This window comes from Nycticebus coucang, chromosome 14 (genome assembly GCF_027406575.1).
Source record: "Nycticebus coucang isolate mNycCou1 chromosome 14, mNycCou1.pri, whole genome shotgun sequence".
Taxonomy (NCBI): Eukaryota; Metazoa; Chordata; class Mammalia; order Primates; family Lorisidae; genus Nycticebus; species Nycticebus coucang.
The window spans coordinates 13,062,274-13,083,714 of NC_069793.1; the positions used below are offsets into that span (position 1 = coordinate 13,062,274).

At 39.5% G+C, this 21,441-nt stretch overlaps 1 protein-coding gene across 2 annotated transcripts in view; it reads right to left on the bottom strand.

Annotated features, from left to right (window-relative positions):
• OOSP1 (oocyte secreted protein 1) overlaps positions 1-21,218 on the bottom strand; it is a 61,242-nt gene extending 40,024 nt beyond the window's left edge. Inside the window, exon 1 of one of the 2 annotated variants that reach the window (XM_053559732.1) lies at positions 21,114-21,218. The gene's annotated coding sequence lies outside the window, so the exon portion shown is untranslated. Of the gene's footprint in view, positions 1-10,189; positions 10,246-21,113 lie in introns of those variants that run through there. The other variant, XM_053559733.1, reaches the window with a different exon arrangement.
• Between the last annotated feature and the right edge of the window lie 223 nt (positions 21,219-21,441).

The following is a 21,441-nucleotide window of genomic DNA, read 5'->3' on the forward strand; positions in this document are numbered from 1 at the left end:
TTTTGTTATGTAGGTGTATAATGCTTAATTAAGTCAGGGCTTTTGGTGTACCCATCTCCAAAACAGTATTCATTATACCCAATAGGTAAATGTTTACCCCTCCACTCCTCCCACCCTCTCCATCTTGGTTTTCAGTGACATGTCATTTTATTTTTTTATTATTAAATCATAGCTGTGTATATTAATGTAATCATGGGGCACCATACACTGGTTTTATAGACCGTTTGACACATTTTCATCACTCTGGTTAACATAGCCTTTCTGGCATTTTCTTAGTTATTATGCTAAGACATTTACATTCTACATTTACTAAGTTTCACATATACCCTTGTAAGATGCACTGCAGCTATAATACCACCAATCACCCTCGCTCCGCCCACCTCCCACCGCCCTCCCCTCCCTTTCACCCTTCCCCCTATTCTTAGGTTATAAATGGGTTATAGCTTTCATATGAAAGCCATAAATTAGTTTCATAGTAGGGCTGAGTACATTGGATACTTTTTCTTCCATTCTTGAGATACTTTACTAAGAAGAATATGTTCCAGCTCCATCCATGTAAATAGGAAAGAGGTAAAGTCTCCATCTTTCTTTAAGGCTGTATAATATTCCATGGTGCACATATACCACAATTTATTAATCCATTCGTAGATCGATGGGCACTTGGGCTTTGTCCATGACTTAGCAATTATGAATTGGGCTGCAATAAACATTCTATATTAATATCTTTGTTATAATGTGATTTTTGGTCTTCTGGGTATATACCTAGTAGAAGAATTATAAGATTGAATGGCAGATCTATTTTTAGATCTCTAAGTGTTCTCCAAACATCTTTCCAAAAGGAATGTATTAATTTGCATTCCCACCAGCAGTGTAGAACTGTTCCCTTTTCTCCACATCCACGTCAACATCTCTGGTCTTGGGATTTTGTGATATGGGCTAATCTTACTGGAGTTAGATGATATCTCAAAGTAATTTTGATTTGCATTTCTCTGATGATTAAAGATGATGAGCAGTTTTTCATATGTCTGTAGGCCGTACACCTGTCTTCTTCAGAGAAGTTTCTGTTCAAGTCCCTTGCCCAGCCTGCGATGGGATCACTTGTTCTTTTAAGAACGTTTGAGTTCTCTGTGGATTCTGGTTATTAAACCTTTGTCGGAGACATAACCTGCAAATATCTTCTCCCATTCTGATGGCTGTCTGCTTGCTTTACTTACTGTGTTCTTGGCTGTGCAGAAGCTTTTTAGTTTGATCAGGTCCCAGTAGTGTACTTTTGAAGCTGCTTCAATTGCCCAGGGGTCCTCCTCATAAAGTACTCACCCAGACCAATTTCTTCAAGGGTTTTCCCTGCACACTCTTGTAGTATTTTTATAATTTCATGTCTTTAATCCAGTGAGAGTCTATCTTAGTTAATGGTGAAAGTTGTGGGTCCAGTTTCATTTTTCTACAGGTTGCCAGCCAGTTCACCCAGCACCATTTGTTAAATAGGGAATCTTTTCCCCACTGAATGTTTTTAATTGGCTTATCAAAGATCAAATAACGGTAAGTAGCTGGATTCATCTCTTGGTTCTCTATTCTGTTCCAGACATCTTCTTCTCTGTTGTTGTGCCAGTACCATGCTGTTCACTATCATTTTATAGTATAGTCTGAGGTCTGGTAGCATGATTCCTCTTCCTTTGTTTTTATTTCTGAGTAATGTCTTGGCTATTCAAGGTTTTTTCTGATTCTGTATAAAACGAAGTACTTTTTCAATATCTTTAAAGTATGACAGTGGAGTTTTAATGGGGATTGCATTAAAATTGTATATTGCTTTGGGTAGTATGGAAATTTTAACAATGTTGATTCTTCCCAACCATGACCATGGTATGTTTTTCCATTTGTTAACATTTTCAGCTATTTCTTTTCTTAGAGTTTCATAGTTCTCTTTATAGAGATTTTCCACATCCTTTGTTAAACTCCCAAATATTTCATCTTCTTTGGCACTACTACGAATGGAATAGAGTCCTTAATTGTTTTTTCAGCTTGACTATTGTTGGTATATATAAAGGCTACTGATTTACGGATGTTGATTTTGTAACCTGAGATGCCGCTGTATTCCTTGATCACTTCTAAGAGTTTTGTAGTAGAATCCCTGGTGTTTTCCAGATATACAATCATATCATCTGTGAAGAGTGAAAGTTTGATGTCTTCTGACCCTATATGGATACCCTTGATCACCTTTTCTTCCCTACTTGCGATGGCTAAAACTTCCATTACAATGTTAAAAAGCAGTGGAGACAATGGGCAGACTTGTCTGGTTCCTGATCTGAGTGGAAATGATTTCAGTTTAACTCCATTCAATACAATATTGGCTGTGGGTTTGCTGTAAATGGCCTCTATCAGTTTAAGAAATGTCCTTTCTATACCAATTTTCTTAAGTGTTGTGATCATGAAGGGATTCTGGATATTATCTAAACCTTTTTCTGCATCAATTGAGAGAATCATATGGTCTTTGTTTTCTAATTTGTTTATGTGCTGAATTATACTTATAGATTTATGTATATTGAACCAGCCTTGAGACCCTGGGCTAAAACTGACTTGGTCATGATGTATAATTTGTTCGATGTGTTGCTGGATTCTATCTATTAGGATCTTGTTGAATATTTTTGCATCTACCCTGTTTCCCCGAAAATAAGACATCCTCCAAAAATAAGACCTACTTGCAGGGAAGATAGGTTGTCCCCTGAAAATAAGACCTAGTGCATCTTTGGGAGCACACCTTAAAATAGGACACTGTCTTATTTTCAGGGAAACAGGGTATATTCATTAGTGATATTGGTCTATAATTTTCTTTTCTTGTTGGGTCTTTTCCTGGTTTGGGGATCAGGGTGATGTTTGCTTCATAGAATGTGTTGGATGGTCTTTCTTCTTTTTCTACATTTTGGAACAGGTTGAGTAATATAGGTACTAATTCCTCTTTAAAGGTTTGGTAGAATTCTGACGTGAAGCCATCTGGTCCCGGGCTTTTCTTTTTAGGGGGATTTTGTATGGTTGATACTATTTCAGAACTTGATATGGGCCTGTTCAACATTTCAACTTGATTCTGGCTGAGTCCTGGAAGGTAACATGCTTCCAAGTAGTGGTCAATTTCCTTCATATTTTCATATTTCTGAGAATAAAGTTTCTTGTAATATTCATTAAGGATTTTTTGAATTTCTGAGGAGTCTGTTGTTATTCTGTCTTTGTCGTCTCTGATTAGAGATTTTACACTTTTTTTCTTGATTAAAAGGTTGGCCAAAGGTTTATCTATTTTATGGACCTTTTCAAAAAACCATCTTTTTGATTTATTGATCTGTTGTATAATTCTTTTGTTTTCAATTTAATTTAATTCTGCTCTAATTTTGGTTATTTCTTTTCTTGTACTGGGTTTGGGGTTGGAATGTTCTTCCTTTTCCAGTTGCTTGAGATGTCCCATTAAGTTGTTAACTTCCTCTCTTTCCGTTCTCTTGAGGAAGGCTTTCAGTGCAATAAATTTCCCTCTTAGGACTGCCTTTGCAGTATCCCAGAGGTTCTGATAATTCATGTCTTCATTGTCGTTTTGTTCCCTGGTGTTTTCCAGATATTTGGTGATTTCCTTCTTAATCTCATCTCTGACCCAGTTATCATTCATCATAAGGTTATTTAACTTCCATGTTTTTGTATGATTGTGCAGATTCCTGTTGTTACTGAGTTCAACTTTTATTCCATGGTGGTTTGAGAAGATGCAAGGAATAATTTCTATTCCTTTAAATTTACTGAGATTAGACTTCTGACTAAAATGTGGTCAATTTTGGAGTATATTCTGTGGGCTGATGAGAAGTATGTGTATTCAGTTTTGTTGGGATGAAATGTTCTGTAGATGTCTGCTAAATCCAAATGTTGGATGGTTAGGTTTAAATCTAAAATTTCTTTGCTCAACTTCTTATTGGAGGATCTATCCAACACTGACAAAGGAGTGCTGAAATCTCTGACTGTTATGGAGCTGGAGGAAATCAAGTTGCTCATGTCTGTTAGAGTTTCTCTTATAAATTGAGGTGCATTCTGGGTGGGTGCATAAATATTAATAATTGAAATCTCATCATATTGAGTATTACCCTTAAGAAATATGAAGTGACCATTCTTATCCTTCGTTACTTTTGTTGGTTTAAAGCCTATTGTGTCAACAAATAGAATTGCAACACCTGCTTTTTTCTGATTACCATTTGCCTGAAATATGGATGACCATCCTTTTACCCTGAGTCTATATTTATCTTTTAAGGTAAGATGTGACTCTTGTATGCAGCAAATATTTGGCCTGAATTTTTGTATCCAGTCAGCTAACCTGTGCCTCCTTAGAGGACAGTTTAAGCCATTCACATTAATGAAGAATATTGATAAGTCTGGTAAAATTTTGGGGATCGAGCTTTTCAAAAGTCCAATGGACATTTTTAATACTTTTGCCAGTGTGGAAGTTGGAGTTTGATCAAAAGTTTCTGAGTGACTTCACTTTTGTGGTAGAGGATTGGGCTGGTCATTATGGAGGATAGTTTTGAGAATATCCTGAAGAGCTTGTTTGTTTATGGCAAATTTCTTCAACATATGAATGTCATAAAAATATTTAATTTCTCCATCATAAGTGAAACTCAGTTCAGCTGGATACAGGATGGGGGTTGAAAGTTATTTTGCTTTAGGAGATTCAAAGTCAATGAACACCTTCTTTTGGCTTGAAAACTTTCAGCAGAGAGATCTGCAGTCATTCTAATATTCTTCCCTTTGTAGGTATGGATTTCTTAGGTCTGGCTGCTTTCAGAATTTTCTCCTTCATATTACCTTTAGTGAAGTTAATTATGATATGCCTGGGGGATGTCTTATTTGGATTGAGTCGTGCTGGGGTTCTGAAACTGTCTGCTATCTGAATTTCAGAATCTCTTGGCATGTCTGGAAAATTCTCTTTCATAATTTCATGGAGAAGGGCTTCTGTGCCTTGTGAGGCCACTTCATCACTTTCAGGGATTCCAATGAGGCAGAAATTATCTTTCTTCGAATTTTCCCAGAGCTCTCTGAGAGAATGATCCATTTTTACTCTCTATTTCTCTTCCTCTTTGAGAGTTTGGGAGCATTCAAAGGCTTTGTCTTCAATGTCAGAAATCCTTTCTTCTGCTTGTTCCACTCTGTTACTGAGGGATTCTACTGTATTTTTCAGATCTTTGAGGGCTTCAAATTCTTGCTTTAGTGCATCAAAATCTTTGGTGGTTTTGTCTTTAAATTCATTAAATTCTTGAGACAACTTTTGCATTTCTCCTTGAATTTCTAATTCCGACTTTTGAATTCCTCCTCGAATTTCTAATTCCACATTTTCCTCCATTCTATTAATCTTGTTTACAATCCAGATTCTGAATTCGATTTCTGACATCTCGGCCAGCTGTTTATGAATGGGATCTTCAGTTACATCTGCCATATCTTTTCTTGGGGGGGTTGATCTATTCTGGTTATTCATGTTACCAGAGTTTTTCCACTGATTCTACCCCACGATTATTTTAAACCATTTGATTTTTTTCCCCTGGAGCTTTGTCAAGGACCCATACAGTGCTATGGCCTGAGAAACTGGGGACCTATTTGGTGTGGTGGAGGTAAGTGGTTCTGTCTTGTTTTCAGCTGGTCTCTGTTCGACTCTAGTGAAACAGTTACTCTGGGTTGAAGTCTCAGCTGTGGAGAAATACCAGCAATTAATTCACCTCAACCCTCACAGGCAACAATTGGAAAAGGAAAATCAAACCTTCCTACAACCACACACCCAGGGCACCACCTGAATAGTCCTCAGGCGATTGGCTCAGTTTAAAAGGTCCAAATAAATTGTCTCAGTCAGCACGTGTCTCAGGTGGGAGAGTTTAAAAAGTCTCTGGCAACTGGATCACAGGGGTCTGGTGACTACTCAGATATGGCTTGCTCTGGTGCTCTGTGGAGTCAGGAGGACCCACGCAGCAAATAGAGGGTCTCAACCGTGGAGTGTAGTGGGAGGACCTTTGAACTCTGCTCGTTTATTTATGGGGCACTTAGAGCTGTTCTCATGGGGGAGGGGACTCCCATCCGCTTGGTGATGGATTTTGTACCTTTGTTCTGTATCCTTGGGGTCGCAGCTCACCTCAGCAGGGTTGATGTGCATTCTTCAACCTTCTCTCTTTGTGCAGCTCTAATCCACCAGGTTACTTGCTAAATTTCTGTCCTTTTACTCTCCTTCTGGATGGGAGCCTCTGTGGAAAGCTGGCTTCAGTCAGCCATCTTGTCTCTGCCCCCCCGACATGTCATTTTTAAAAGACAGCTATACTGGGCCACTTCTTTAACTGACAATACCCAGTGGGCAGAGAGCCCTGTGCGACTGTTAGAAACCTACACAGGAAGATTGGATGAGTTCACACAGCTAACCCATCAGTGGCTGAGGGCTGCACTCCTTCTCAGAGCTGCAGATTCAGCCTCTGCCTGGTGTCTTTTCTTTAACCAGAGATCTCTCATCAAGCCCTTGTGTTTTTCTCAAACCAGAATCTTGACTTTTCATACCTTTTCCTCCCTTAGAAGGTAGAGAAGACAATTGTAGGTAAGAGTGGTGTCAACACAAAGAATTGACTTGTCAAAGCAGAATCTTAGGGGATCATAGAGAATCATACCTTGCACCAAAATTACTAATTTTTCCAAGGATGCAAGAATGATCCCCATATATGGGCAAAGATATATGGTATCCTCTTCTCCAGAAGCCCCAATTCATCCAACAGAGCTTCTAAAACTGTCTTTCTGGATTTATTTTAGTTTGGAGTTCACAGATGAGTTCTGAACAATGTGTGTGAAAACAGTTCTCAAAGGAAGCTGATCCAGTTTGGGAATTCCCCCATCTTCGTACTTTTTACTACAGGGAAAAAATGCTTACATTAGTCAACTGTACCCCATAAATTCATAAATTTCAGGTCTGTTTACAATAAGAAATCCAGACAGAGCACATTTATTCTGAGAAAAGGACTCCACTAGTAAATACCACTCACATTTACATGGAGGTTTTATCAAGATCAGTTACTTTGTTGGCCATCCCGAATAGAGAGTGAGCGTGTTACAGGCCAGCTGCTAACACTTCCCTTCCTGAAGAGTTTAGGTAGATAGTTTTATGCTGCCCTGCTCACTGATACCTTTTCAGTAGCTCTTCCCAGGTTCCTACAAGCAACCAGCTGAGATGACTTAATGCCAACATGGAACAAGTCAGCTTCCTTTCCACTCCCCATGGGGGCGCTGCAATCCATGATAATGTCTGCTTAGTTCCTTCCATTTTTCTTCTCCTGGAACCCAGACCAATCATCAAGATGTATCCACAAGTTATTCTTGTTCCCTAACTAAAAAGTTACTGTCCAATTTTTCCAAGTGACAAGAAGATGGGCAGAGTCACAACAACCTGTCTCTTCCTGATCCTTGGACCAATAGGATGCTCAGTATAGCGCCATAGTAACACTCACTTTATATTACACTGCTGTGTTCAATACAAAAGTAAAGATATACAATTGTCTCAGAGGGGCTTCAGTTTGGGGGAAAGCATCAGATTTTATATCCTATTGTTGTGACTCCAAATGGTACAATATGGTTCTGATCAGAACTTGCTTACCCTCCTCCATTTGTAGGCTAAGGCGGACCCTTCTAGGAAGTAGATGCACAAAGGGATACCTTTAGAAGAATGGGCAGTCATGGAAGGACTACCTTTTGTATGCTTTGCATTTCTGTTATTTAGTTTCCTTTGTAAAGGGAAAAAATGTTTTTTGTTATGCTAATTGGAAGCACTGAAACCTGGTTCTTCGTCTGAACAGCCATGCTAACATTTCCCTTTTCTGTCTCTCAAAAGTTGATGTCCAGTGTGGCCCCTCTTGGATTCAGGCCAGGATTAAAGCTATTATATTTGACGATGTGTACGCACACCAGGATGAATTGTTCCTGGGAGAAGGATGCCCTGTCACCGTAGAACTACATGAATCATATGAGTTTTTTTACAGTGTTACTCAATGTGGCATCGAAACAACAGTAAGAACTATAGCTATTTTTTAATTACCTGCCCCCATTTTGTGTCCTTGTCCTTTTTTAGCCCACAGACCAAATGTTACTGAGTTTCTTCTTGTAATAAAGTCAAATTGATTTTCCCATCAGTTATATTCAGGGCATAGAAAGTTAAGATTCTGAAATTTCACAGGCCGGGCATGGTGGCTCTTGCCTGTAATTCTAGCACTCTGGGAGGCCAACGCAGGTGGATTGCCTGAGCTCACAGGTTGGAGACCAGCTTGAGCAAAAGCGAGACCCCATCTCTAAAAAATAGCTGGGCATCGTGGGGGGCGCCTGTAGTCCCAGCTACTTTGGAAGCTGAGTGAGAGAATTGCTTGAGCCCAAGAGTTTGAGGTTGCTATGAGCTATGATGCCACAGCACTGTACCCAGGTTGACAAAGTGAGACTCTGTCTCAAAAAAAAAAAAAAGCTGAAATTTCTTATTTATTGATCAATAGCTGCAACTTCTAATGTGTACCTGTTTCTAAGGCAATACTGCCCAACAAAATCCCCTGCAATAATGAAAATGTTCTTTACCTGCACTCTTGAATATGATAGCCAATGTGACTCTTGAACATTGAAGTGTAGCGAGGTAACCAAAGAAATAGATTTTTATTTTATCTTACATCTTACACTTGCACAGCTCTAAAGGATACAAAACTAAACTAGAAAGGGGGTGGGCCTGTGAGTTGAGAGATCATAGAAAGGAAAAACTTTTTTACTATGTAGTAAAACCAACTGTTAGCCTGCAGGCTATTTATTGGGTAATTAGTATAATTCATGGGGTTTAGGTATAAGTGGAAGATCATTACGTATGCTACCAAATTCCTCTCCTCAATGGTCCTACCCCACACTTTATCCTATATTCAGGCAGTGCTTGAGAGGACCTCATAAATGAATTTTGTATGCTTTTTCCACACAAATAAAAATAGAGCTTATTTAACCCAGTAAAAACTGAGCCTTAAAAGTTAGATTTTGCTAAAAGAAAACAACATTTTTTCACTGTCATAAATATGTTAAAGGAAATAGGATTTCATCAAGTATAAATATTTAGTAGTTTTAACCATGTTAAAAATTATGTATTTTTTAAAAGGGCAAAGATATATATCCATAGATTAACTATGGTAGTCTCTGGGTTATAAAATCAGAACAGTCCTATATTTTTATGTCTAGTTTCCAAAATTAAAAACAACGCTATAAATATTTCTTGATAAAAGAGAAGCCTCATTTAAAATAAGGGTTAGCAACTTGTTTTCTATTAAAGGGCAGATAGTGAACATTTTGGGCTTTGTGAGCCATATATGTTCTGTTACAATGATTCATCTCCATACCTGTAGCTCAAAAGCAGCCACAGACAATATGGACAGAATGATCATGACTGTGTCCTACTGAAAATTTACAAAAACAAGTTTGGGGCCAGATGTGACCACAAGCTGCAGATTGTCCATCCCGGCATAAAATACCTTTCTTCACAGAAGTGCTTAGAGGAGATTAATCTACCCATCTCAAAAACTCAGGGACCATGAGCTTCATAAAAATGATATTATAATGTTCTTAGGGGGGCCTTCACTAGCCTGATGAAACTCTGGTTTTCTTCACTGTAATGACAGCTATTCCATATACTTTGTGTTTATAATGCCTTAACTTTCTAAATGTTATCAGTATACATTTTCAAAATGCTATGACATCAGCTTGCTACTTTTCAGTCTTGAAGAAACCAAAGTTCAAACAGACTAAGCAATTTTTTTAGTAACAAATAGCAAGTAGGAACAGGATCCCAAAGCAGATTCATTTTCAATCTTATGTTCTCATTACCACCGTTCAAAACTCCACCTGGAACGATATTTTTCAAAAGAAGATACAGTATAACCTCCATAGTTGGCCACCTCCCTATATTAACCCTCTCCTTAAGTTGACCTAATTTTTATAGACCAGTTATGCACCACATGTACTTACCAGCACAGCAGGCCTAGGTCCTTATTTTGACTACCTCAATGTGTTGACCAGTTTGCTACAGTCCCTTGGATGGTCAAGTTATGGTATATTTTATTGAAAGTGAAACATAACTATGATTTTTTTGATTCAGGTAACAAATTCCATGTAACACCAGATCTGAATCCATCTCTGTTACCTTAGAGCAGATGAGCTCATGTTAGATAGCTTGACTGCTCATCCAAACACTTCTCTCCTCAGATTCTCCCAGGGACGATTCTGCAACATAAAACCACCATCAAGTATATCTCAGCCACCTTAGACAACCAAATTGACATACCTGTGACCTGTCTTTTCCCAAGGTATGTCCTTCTAAAATCATAAAACCAAACCCAAAATATTATGTATTAGGTAGCATGGCCAGAGAAAGGCAGGCCTTGGTGAGAATATAAGTATTTTACACGTCATCATTATCTCCCTAAAATATGAGAATAGTCTTAATACTAAGAGGAGTGGAAGAAAGTTTGTACTTTTTATTCTGCTGAACATTAGGGTCACCTAAGAGCTGATAAATTTAAGCAGCCAAGTCAAGTCGCTCTGGTCCATGTTTAAGATTGCCAAAGGAGATGAGAAGGAAACAAAAATAAATTGACATATTCTAACCAGCCAGTAAATAGCAAGAGAAGCTATTCTCAGCATGCGATTTCTTAGCTCACAACTATGGAGAAGAGATGAAAATAGAGAGTATTTTGTCCCTCTTTAGAACCATAGATGGGGTCAGATTCTTATGGACTCTGTGTACTTTAATTCTTCTATGGTCAAAGTTTGCTTCAAGGACCTGAAGCATAACATCATCTGGGAGCTGATTAGAAATTCTGACTCTCATCCCACCCAGACCCGTAGAATCAGAACTTGCATGTTAACCAGATCTCTAGACAATTCATGTGCACATGAAAAATTCAGGGGTGCTACTCTAATAACAAATGATTTTGAGAAAGTCTGAAATCTCCAAGATTTAGATTAATATTTACTCTGATTAGGTGTTTTTTTTTTTTTTGTTTGTTTGTTTTTTTTTTGTCTGCCCTGGAAGGTCTTTGGGCAAGTTTACCATTGTTTGTTGGTCTAACATCTTAAAATAAGAATCCTTTGGGCACTCATGGGCTCAGTGGTTAGGGCACTGGCCATATGCTCCAGGGCTGGTGGGTTCATGTAAAACTTAGGGTAAAGTTTTATAATCAAGACAAATGATAAATTACTCTGGCACTAACTAAACATGGGCACAGATCCCTAAATAGATATTAAAGAATGTGCTAATGTTTTCTCCCATTTTAGCCAGGTGAGTAATGAAGCAAAAATCCTAAGAAAACTGCATTCTCTAAATTTGTATTTGGCACACAAAAGGCAGAAGAATTCAACAAACCTAACCACAAAAGAGGGCGAAATGATTCATCCTGAAGGACAGCTGAGGTAAGAAAACTTAGAAGTGGCATTTCTTAGTACTGCTCAGATTTGTTCAAAGCTTTGTCAAAATGCCATTTTTATAGTTCATTATTTCCACTTCAGAAATTGTAAGTTTATTTTTACCATTTGTATTAGTTGTCATTAACTGGAATAGTTACTACTAGAGTAATTTTAAATAAGAGTTTTTCTCCTAAAACCTAGGGTAAAATTTTATAATCAAAACAAACATGAAGTCATTCAATTCGATGTCAGTAGGTATCTAAATCCTAAAAATAAAAGTGGTGGCTTTACTGTAACTAACTCACAGTAAAGGGTAATGCAGAAAAATCCTAAAGTTAGGATCCAGCCACTTCCTAGAAGGACTTAATGCATGCCCAATGTGTGTTTTAACTCGTATCAACATGAATTTCAACATGAATTTGAAATGTTTTAGACCTTTTAATTGTAGTCTTGAATATCTGGGACATTCTTCAGAGCTTAAAGCTGTCAAATATTATAATAACCATTCATAACCTCATGCACATGCTATTCTTGAATCATTATTGCAGTGTTTTTCAACATTTTTTTTTTATCTCACGGCACACTTGAAGTTAAACTTCCATGGCACACTTAAATCATGTTGACTAAAAAAAAAAAAAGAGTAAAAGAAAGAATATACTTACTATACTTTGAACTTCTTTAGAAAATAATTTAATGGTTTTTAAAATTTTTTATATCATACCTAAGATCCTGTCACAGCACACAGATTGAAAATCACTGCTTTATTGTCTTAAAGACAGAAGTTTGAAGGAGAGAACATTCTCTCAAGATCTACTTAAACACACACACAGCTTTTCTTAGAAACAGTGGACACTCAGAAAATGTTTAAGCAACAAACACATCAGGATCTATTCCCTGTCCTTTTCTCTTTTCAGGAATCTGAATACATGCCGATGGATCATTCCCTTGGGCATCAAATGTTATGGCCCCTTTCCATGAGAGAAGGAATCTGGCCATCCTTGTATACTCCAGAATTTGATACCAATTTCTATAGCTGCTTAAGGATTATGCATCAGTTGTGCTACTTCAGTTTTCAAGAACCTAAGACAAACTATATCATAATCTATTTTCTGCTTCAGAAAATAAATGAAATGGCTAAGGACACTCTCATAATTCCTTGGTAGTAGACACTTTCCTCATTTTTAACTTTGAGGTAATGTTTGTGAATAAAGTTTATTTTATCTTATTAAATGTCTATCATTATTATCTATAATTCAATAAAAGTTGGATAAGCTGTCCAAAGACAGAGCTCTTGGACCCCCCAACATTAAGGGTTAGGGAAAGACAGAAACCACAAAAGCGCTAAGAAATCAGTGAGGTTATTCTGGGGGAAATCAGGAGAATGTGGTGGCCTGGATAGAATGCTAAGGTAAAAATCGTCAAATGATACTGATAAGGTAAACTAAGGCCTGAAAAGCAATCTCTGGGCTTAGCAAGATGGAGGGTAATTGGTGACTTGAACAAAAAAAGCAGTTTTGGTGAAGGGTAGGGGTGAGAACACAATTGAAGCAAGTTTAAGAGAATGAGAAGAAAGGGCTTGAAGAGAGTATAGGAAGAATCCCTGGGTGTCTGTTTGCTAAAGCCTGGGATCAGGCCACCACAACCAAGCTCCCTTTAACTCCTGTTTCCTTGTGGCAAGAAACCTGAACAGTCGTTTCCCTTTCAGAGCCAAGTAAGAACACTCTCTCTCTCCCCCATTTGCCCTCCTCTTTGCCTGCCTCACTATACACATCTGCCTGGTGTTGGGGAACATGTAGGTTGGGAAGTCTGTATGAAATAGAAATTTGCACTCAAGAAAACTTTTACCAGAAAGCCCTACACTGGGCACACATTAGTCCCTATCCCAGATTCTAACAGTGATACTTTGGTTACCCCTGTACACACAGTTCCCAGCACCTAAACCCTTCTGGGGCCTTAGCCCTAACATTAGTGAATTACCACCTGAAACCTAGTCTTTCTTAAAAGTGATTTTGTAGGGGCAGCGCTTGTGGCTCAGGGGCTAGGGCGCCAGCCCCATACACTGGAGCTGGCGGGTTCGAATACAGCCCGGGCCTGCCAAACAACAATGACAACTACAACCAAAAACCGGGCATTGACAACAATGACAACTACAACCACTATAGCCGGGCATTGTGGTGGGTGCCTGTAGTCCCAGCTACTTGGGAGGCTGAGGCAAGAGAATCGCTTCAGCCCAAGAGTTTGAAGTTGCTGTGAGCTATGATGACACAGCACTCCACCAAAGGTGACAGTTTGAGACTCTGTCTCAAAAAAAAATTTCAAATTCCTAATAAAGCAGACTTGCTGATTAGAGTACGAGCTCTGTAACTGTAAATCACACTCACACATCCAAACTGGAACTTAGATATTTAATGGATCAAACTCCTTTAAGCATCTTAAATCATAGCACACATAAAACAGCACCATGATTAGAAGATGTTTAACTGCATCCTTATAATCACCACATGCACACTTTATGCCCATTTTCTGCCACATGTTCCTGGGAAACTCAGCCAAACAAGGAAAACAAAGCCATTGCCTAAGTTCCATTTGAGGTTATATTGTCAAAAACCAGAACAACCAGTCAAAGAAAGAAGAATGTGGGACCAGGAGAAGGAATGGAAGTCGGTAGGGGGGAGAGAGGGAGGCAATCCCTTTATTGCGCAGGCCTTGAGTTTTGCACAAGACTCAAGAAGAGATGTACTGCAGGGATCCAGGCTTCATTTTTACCGTAAAACTAATGTTATGGTCACAAAAGCATCAAGGTGGAAATGCAAAAGAGACACCTCTTCTCTCCTCATGACTTAGGGATACAGTACAATATCTAAAGCCACAATATGAGCGTTCCGATGCCACGTAGGCCTGAGATTCAGTACACGCGGCAAAATCAGCATTCCTCATGTCCCCTTCACTCTTGTTCTGTGATGACTGAGAGGCACATAGAATGTCTTTCACAGATCTAAAAATTACCATAAAAAATAAACATCCTACAGATTTTAGCTTAGTCAGGATGCTAATGGCCTAGAACTGTCCTAGAGATCAAGAAACAATTACAAGGCCTGGCTTTAACAGCAGTGGCCTTTTCCACGTCTTAACCCCCAACACACACACAGACCTGCTGTGCTCCCACCCACCACCAAAACCAGCACACTGCTATGGCTTCATGGATCGAGCCACAGACTTCAAGTTTGTTCTCGGAGAAAATAATAACTTCATACTCATACTATGCATACATTATTAAAATTTCTTACTAGATAGAAGTAGTTGGTTAAAACCAGATAGTCTTAGACTTTCCCTACAAGTTTAATATTAGTAGACCATAAGAAAGTTACTAGAGGTCTTTTTTGAATAAGCTTTTCCTAGAAGCTGTTAACCAAGAAAAAAAGAAATACTATATATGCTGGCAAATGTTTTGACTTTCTCTCTCTCTCTCCTTTATCTATGTGATATGCCTTCTCAGTCTTGCCTAAAGGAAATAAACATCCATCTCAGATATTATCTGTAAATAGGACAAATAAATACGATAGTTTTATGATACACCCACAAAATGGTTAGATGGTGACATTGCCCATTTTCTGAACTTGTTACCATCCTTAATGATGTTGAAACAGGAAGCTATATCAGAACAGAAAGAACTCAAAGCTTGAGTGTCATTTCTGGATTTCTGAGTTCATGCCTCTGACAAATGGGCTTTTATAAGTTTCAAAGGATAATATGTTCAGAGATCTTGAATAAAGCCAAAGAGCTCACCTATGCTATTATCCCACATCCAAACAAGATGTCAAATGCTGTCTTCCCTGCAGATGGTACAGTGTAATGAGTTTCTAGGAAAAGTCACAAAGGCACCTGGGAGAAGAAAAGGTCTGGGGGGAAACTTCATTCACTCATTTAACAAATATTTGAGCATCTGCTCTCATTTTTCATTGAATCTAAAATGCCATCAACTTTAAATACATCATTATTTTTTATACAAAGACTAAAGAAACTTTTATGGTTAGAAGATCACAGAAACTACTAATTAATCTGACACACTTTACCATTCAGTCTTAGAATCGTTTTATAAAAATAGAAAGAGCTCTTATAGACATTTTCAATCATTTCACTCTCTTGCTGCATACAAAAGTAAGTATAAACCACATCAATTTGTTAAAGCAATTCTAAAATATCTTCACATAGAAGAGTCTGACTCCTCTGAATCACTTTTTGAATCACAGTCACCAATGTCCTTCCCATATCCCCACGTAGATGTCAGCCTTTGAGCTATCTCAACCAATGTTGGTGATACAGCATCTTTTAAAAGAATGCTCCCTTGGGAGAGTGCCATGGCGTCACAGCTCACAGCAACCTCTGACTCTTGGGCTTAAGCAATTCTCTTGCCTCAGCCTCCCAGGCCTCTGCCACAACGCCTGACTATATTTTTTGGTGCAGTTGTCATTGTTGTTTAGCTGGCCGGAGCTGCGTTCGAACCCGCCAGCCTCGGTGTGCGTGGCTGGCACCATAACCACTGTGCTACAAGCACCAAACCAGAATGCTCTACTCTTATCCCCAGAGTTTCCTGCCTCTTGGTAGCCCTTATATCTCAAGTTTTGATGCTGGCACCAAAGAGTCACCAAGAATTCTCATCAGAAAGTTTCAGACCAAGTTCTCTATGTGCACGTGATACCAGCTACAGCATGCCTGTCCACAGGCCAGTCCCAGTATGTTTACAACTCTTATAAAATTCTGATGAGTCTAATTACTTGAAAACGTGTACATTAACATGGATGAAATATGTTCCATGCTGGTTCTGTTCTAGGTACAAGAAATTGTATGTAGGTGACATTATAATGAAGGGATATAAACAATAAAAGTAAATAAGCAAATTATCTAACACATGAGATGGTGATAAATACTACGAATTAATAAGGCTGGTAAAAAGTTGAATGTAGTCAGGGAGATAGAGTTTTTAAAAATTGGGCCGGGGGGTGGCAGTTAGGGAAGGCCTCCCTGAGATACTAACATCTAAGCAAAGTCCCTTGGGTGTCAAGGAAGCTGACCTCTGCAACGTGAGGCGTTTCCTCCTTACTCTGGCCTGCAAGCGTTCCTCGCCACAGCTCAAACTAGACCATCTATGGATCACACTTTTAGAAACACCAGCATTAGGATCACAGAATCATGATTTGTGGTCCAGACACTAGGTGGATGTATCATTGTTATTTACAAGGCATGCTATTTCCAAAATAAGTTATAGGAGAATCACCTGTCTTTATGCACAGCCATCACTAGACCCCTTTCCTTGCCTAGTGAGCAAGTCTCATCCCAGGGCAGATCCCCTTCCTCTCCTTGATTCCACCAGGCCCCTCACCTTGTACACCTCACACACATCCCCACCCCGGGCTTTCTGCACCTTCTATTCCCTCTGCTTGGAACTCACCTCCCATACACTCCCTGTACTTCAGCCAGCTCCACCTCTGCTCACACCAAAGATCTTAACTCGTATCGTTTCCCCTAGAACACTCCCAGAGTGGATCACATCTCCTGCTAAGGTGCCTACAGTCCCTGTGCTCTAGTCCTTAGCAGTTTATATATGTAGCATTCAATTAACATCTCTCTCCCACCAAACCACAAAATTTGCCAAGACAAGAATCACGCACTTTTGAATCCCAAGCACTAAGCAATAGCATGTGATGTCTCATAAATACATTAGAACCTCCATCGCTGACCACCTCCCTACATTGACCACGTTAAAGTACCTAATTTCATAGATGGGACACGCACCATGTGTGTGTATCAGTACAGTCCTAGTTCCTTATATTGACCACCTCTGTGTGTTGATCAGTTTGTCACAGTCCCTTGGGTGGTCAACTTACAGAAGTTCTATTGCATTTAGTGAATGACGGAGTGAATAAAGATACTAATGAATTCTCCAATTAGGCCACAGCAGCCTTCCAAGAAAATAAGTCAAGGGAAGGGGTGAATACACATTGATGCCACCTGTATTCTCTCTAAAGCCAGACTTTCTCCAGGCACCTGAGTGAGGTAACTCTCACTTCACGAGGTCACAAAACAATGTGTCAAAATTAGAACAGCTGTCAGACTTTTGATATCAAAGGGAGGAATATTTAATGTAAAAGTTTAATCAGAGCACTATAATGGAAAACCAAAGCAAGGAGATAAGAAGATAGTTCAAAAGGATGCAAGAAGGTGTTAAAAAGGAGGACGAGGGTGGCTGTGTGCAGTGGCTCACGCCTGTAATCCCAGCACTCTGGGGGAGCCAAGGCAAGTGGATTGCCTGAGTTCAGGAGTTGGAGACCAGCCTGAGCAAGAATGCGACTCTAAAACCAGCGGGGCGTTGTGGCATGTAGTCCCAGCTACTTGGGAGGCTGAGCCAAGAGGATCACTTCTGCCCAAGAGTTTGAGGTTGCTATGAGCTGTGATGCCGTGGCACTCCACCGAGGGTGACAAAGTGAGACAAAAAAGGAGGATGAAGCATGAAGCAGATGGCTTAATGCACCTGAAAAATGACGCTATTTTCCAAAGACATTTTTGAAAAGAGAGAGAGCTTACTGGTCAGATTAAGACTTGCTGGCTCTTGGAGGCCTTCACCTTGCTATCACTCACAGCAAGGACTTTTCAAGAAACAAAAGGAGGTGAAAGCTTGGAAACCTTCATGTAATTTGATGTTTGCCACTGTTCTCAGGTGTAAGAAATTACCTCCCACTGCAGCACACCAATCACTAAGTGATGACCATGACTTAGCCTCCAAAAAATAAGTTTTATGACAATTTTTGTGCTAAAAAAAAGTGTGTCCCACACAATGAAACAGCTGTTTTCAGTGTCCCCAAGTCTTCTTGTGGACCTTTGAAGTTCCTGAGAGAATGCCATACACAGGTCAGCTGGCTTACAGGGTTCTTGGTGGGATCAGTTTAGGGATGCCACAAAGCTTTGTCTTAACTGACAGAGGTCTCTGACTGTGCTCTTAAAGTTGTTATTTCGAATTCCAGATAAGTCCTCCAGAAAGGTTAGTGCATGTACAGCCCTCTGGGGACATTGAAAGCCGCAGCTATAAAGCACTTGAAGACTTTTATTCATGCAGAAGAGCAGGTCCAATGAGACTCAGACCTAAAGGATCAACTAGGCTGCAGTGGAAGCAATTTTGGTAAAATCGCACCCTTTCAAGTGAGTTCTTTTTAATTAACTTACCTATTTAAGTTACCTACCTAGGCACTATTCATTTATAAAAGGTGCATTCTTTAATAACCCCATCTTTCAAAAATAGAAGATATGTAATAAAATGTGTAAGGTTTAGATAACTTCCCACAGATGGGACCAATTGCAGCTAGACAGGGGGGAGAGGGCATGGAATCAGTGGAAATCCTTTTTTATTTTCCCTTTGGAACTTTAGATCCTTTTAAGAATGAGGCTTCCCACCAGAGGTTACAAGGGAACCAGCCCCTGGTCCCCATTCCAGAATTCATGAGCTTTCAACCTTTAAATGATGAAAGCAATAATGAGACATATTTTTGTATGAAAATAATGGGTTCATTCCAAACGAATGCTAGATGTGAAAAACAGAAAATAAATGTATAAACTATAACCATCTTTATTCCTAATACAAAAAATATTTCATATCTCTATTATTAAAATGGACACTATCCATTAGTTATCACCATTTTTTGAGGTTACCAGCCTCTAGTTTCCATTCTTTTTTTTCCCCATTGATACGGAGTCCCACCCTATGCCCTGAGCAGAGTACAATGGTGTCATAGGTCACTGCAACCTCAGACTTGGGTTGTGGGCATCCTGCTGCCTCAGCCTCTGGAAGTCGCTGGAATTACAGGCACTTGCTGTGGCACCCGGTTGGATTTTTCATTTTTTTAGGAGTCAGGGTCTCACTCTCACTCAGGCAATTCTCCCTCCTCAGCCTCCCACAGTGCTGGGATTATAGGCATGAGCCACCGTGCCCATAGTTAATGGGGATTTGGGGAGGCGGGTAGGAGAGATGGAGAATAGGAGTCATCTGAATATATTATGGATATTTAAAGGATGATAAAAATGGCAAGAAACAATATTTTCTATGGTGGTAACAGGTATTCATTCCAAATGAACACTAGATACAAACGAGGGAGGCAGGAGGAAAGGGAGAATGAATAAGCAAACTACCACCAACGTCAGCCCTGATTGATACAGAGACGCTTGCTGGCCCCATTACTGAAACAGAAGGCAGTAGCTCTGTTGGTGGAGCAAGCTCATGTGTGTTACTTACCTGTCATCACAGCTCTACACGTGACCTTCTCTGCCCTATACTGTTAGAGCCAAGAGTTCAAAAATGAGATGTTCTGGCCTCCTTTTTCCTGTTCTGCCAGCAGGAGGCACTCTATCTTCACCTTGCCATCTTAAAATGACATAGACTCTCCCTCTGGACCTAAGGTTTGCTGATGGGAGGGATAGCATTCTGCACACAGAAGAACCTCAAAAGCATGTTTCAGAGTTATGCTATTACTGCCTGGAAAGAGGGAGTTGAAATAAAGGCTGGCCCCAAGGAATCACTAAAATACAGTTCCTAGCGTGTCCAGAAGGAGGACTAGTCTCATCCTATTGATCTTGAAGGAAGATATATTAATAGAAATATTCTACTATAGCTGTTCTCCAAACCAAACTTTCTACTGTTTCCTTGTTGATCCAATGGTGTTCGTTCCCAACCATGGCTACTAAATCTTTCTCTTTTTTTTATTTTTGGCCGGGGGTGGGTGTGAACCCGCCACCTCCGGCATATGGGGCTGGCACCCTACTCCTTTGAGCCACAGGCACCACCCTACTAAATCTTTCTTAAAGGAATTAAACTCCTAAGGATGTGGGATTATTCTATATCTACTGAATTGAAAACACAACTGTACACATATTGGAAAAGTCCTGCTAAACAGAGAGGTGAGATGACAGTGACACTCCCATCCCCACCTCCCAGGTTAGGTCCTATTTTGAGGGAATCAGTTGGTCACTAAGAACTTTAGGCAAACGCAAAGCACATTTTATTTACAAGATCCATTCCACATAAAAATTATATACAGATATCATCGGAGAAATATGCAAGGGCACCATGGCCACTTTGTTGAAAATGGACATTTTAAAAACACGTGAAGCACTGAGATGATCCCAACTCTAACCTCAAAACCTCGTCTCAAGAAGTGGCACAGAAAAAATGCTAAAAATCTATTGTGATTGGTTTCAAAATTAAATTCTAAGGAAGCTAAAATTTTGCACTCTCATGGACCAGAGGATGAGGGGTATGAAGTAGAAGTGACTGGGAGGATGACTACCTGCAGACAAAAAAGGCAAATTCAATTTTATGAATTGCCTTTCTTGTGATGTGACCACTGACAAACTTGGCACAGAAAACACATTCACTCACACGCTGACTAATGCATTTGGCATCCACCACATGTCAGGGACTGGGGGCTGCAGGAGCTGAGATTTCTGGAAACTTTTATCCAGGCAGCTGAGCACTACTTGCCAATTGCTTGCATTTTCCTGAAATATATTGTGTCTTTGCTGATCTAAATTGCTTCCTGTTTAGAAAATCCAGAAAGCATAAAATAAAACTTTATAAAAGCCATCAATTTTATATTCAGAGAAAGACATCCCTCTACCTGCTGAATCTTGACATGCTCTTGATCACTGCAGGTCCATGATCAGGGGTGCATATAAAGTGCTGTTAGCAAATCTGTGACATCTCCAGGCCTCCGAAATTCCTGAAAGAATAGAACATCTGGGTAGTGTCAATGCATGTTTATTGAATTTCTGGGGAATGATATTTGGCAGATGTTTAAACCAGTGATTTTCAAACTTTAGTAGTATCAGAATCATCTGTAGAACTTGTGCAAACACAGACAGCTGGACTTGGCCCCTGAGATTGTTCAGGGCTGGATGGAGGTGGGAAGGCCAAGAATTTATATTTCTGAAAATTGCTAATGCTGC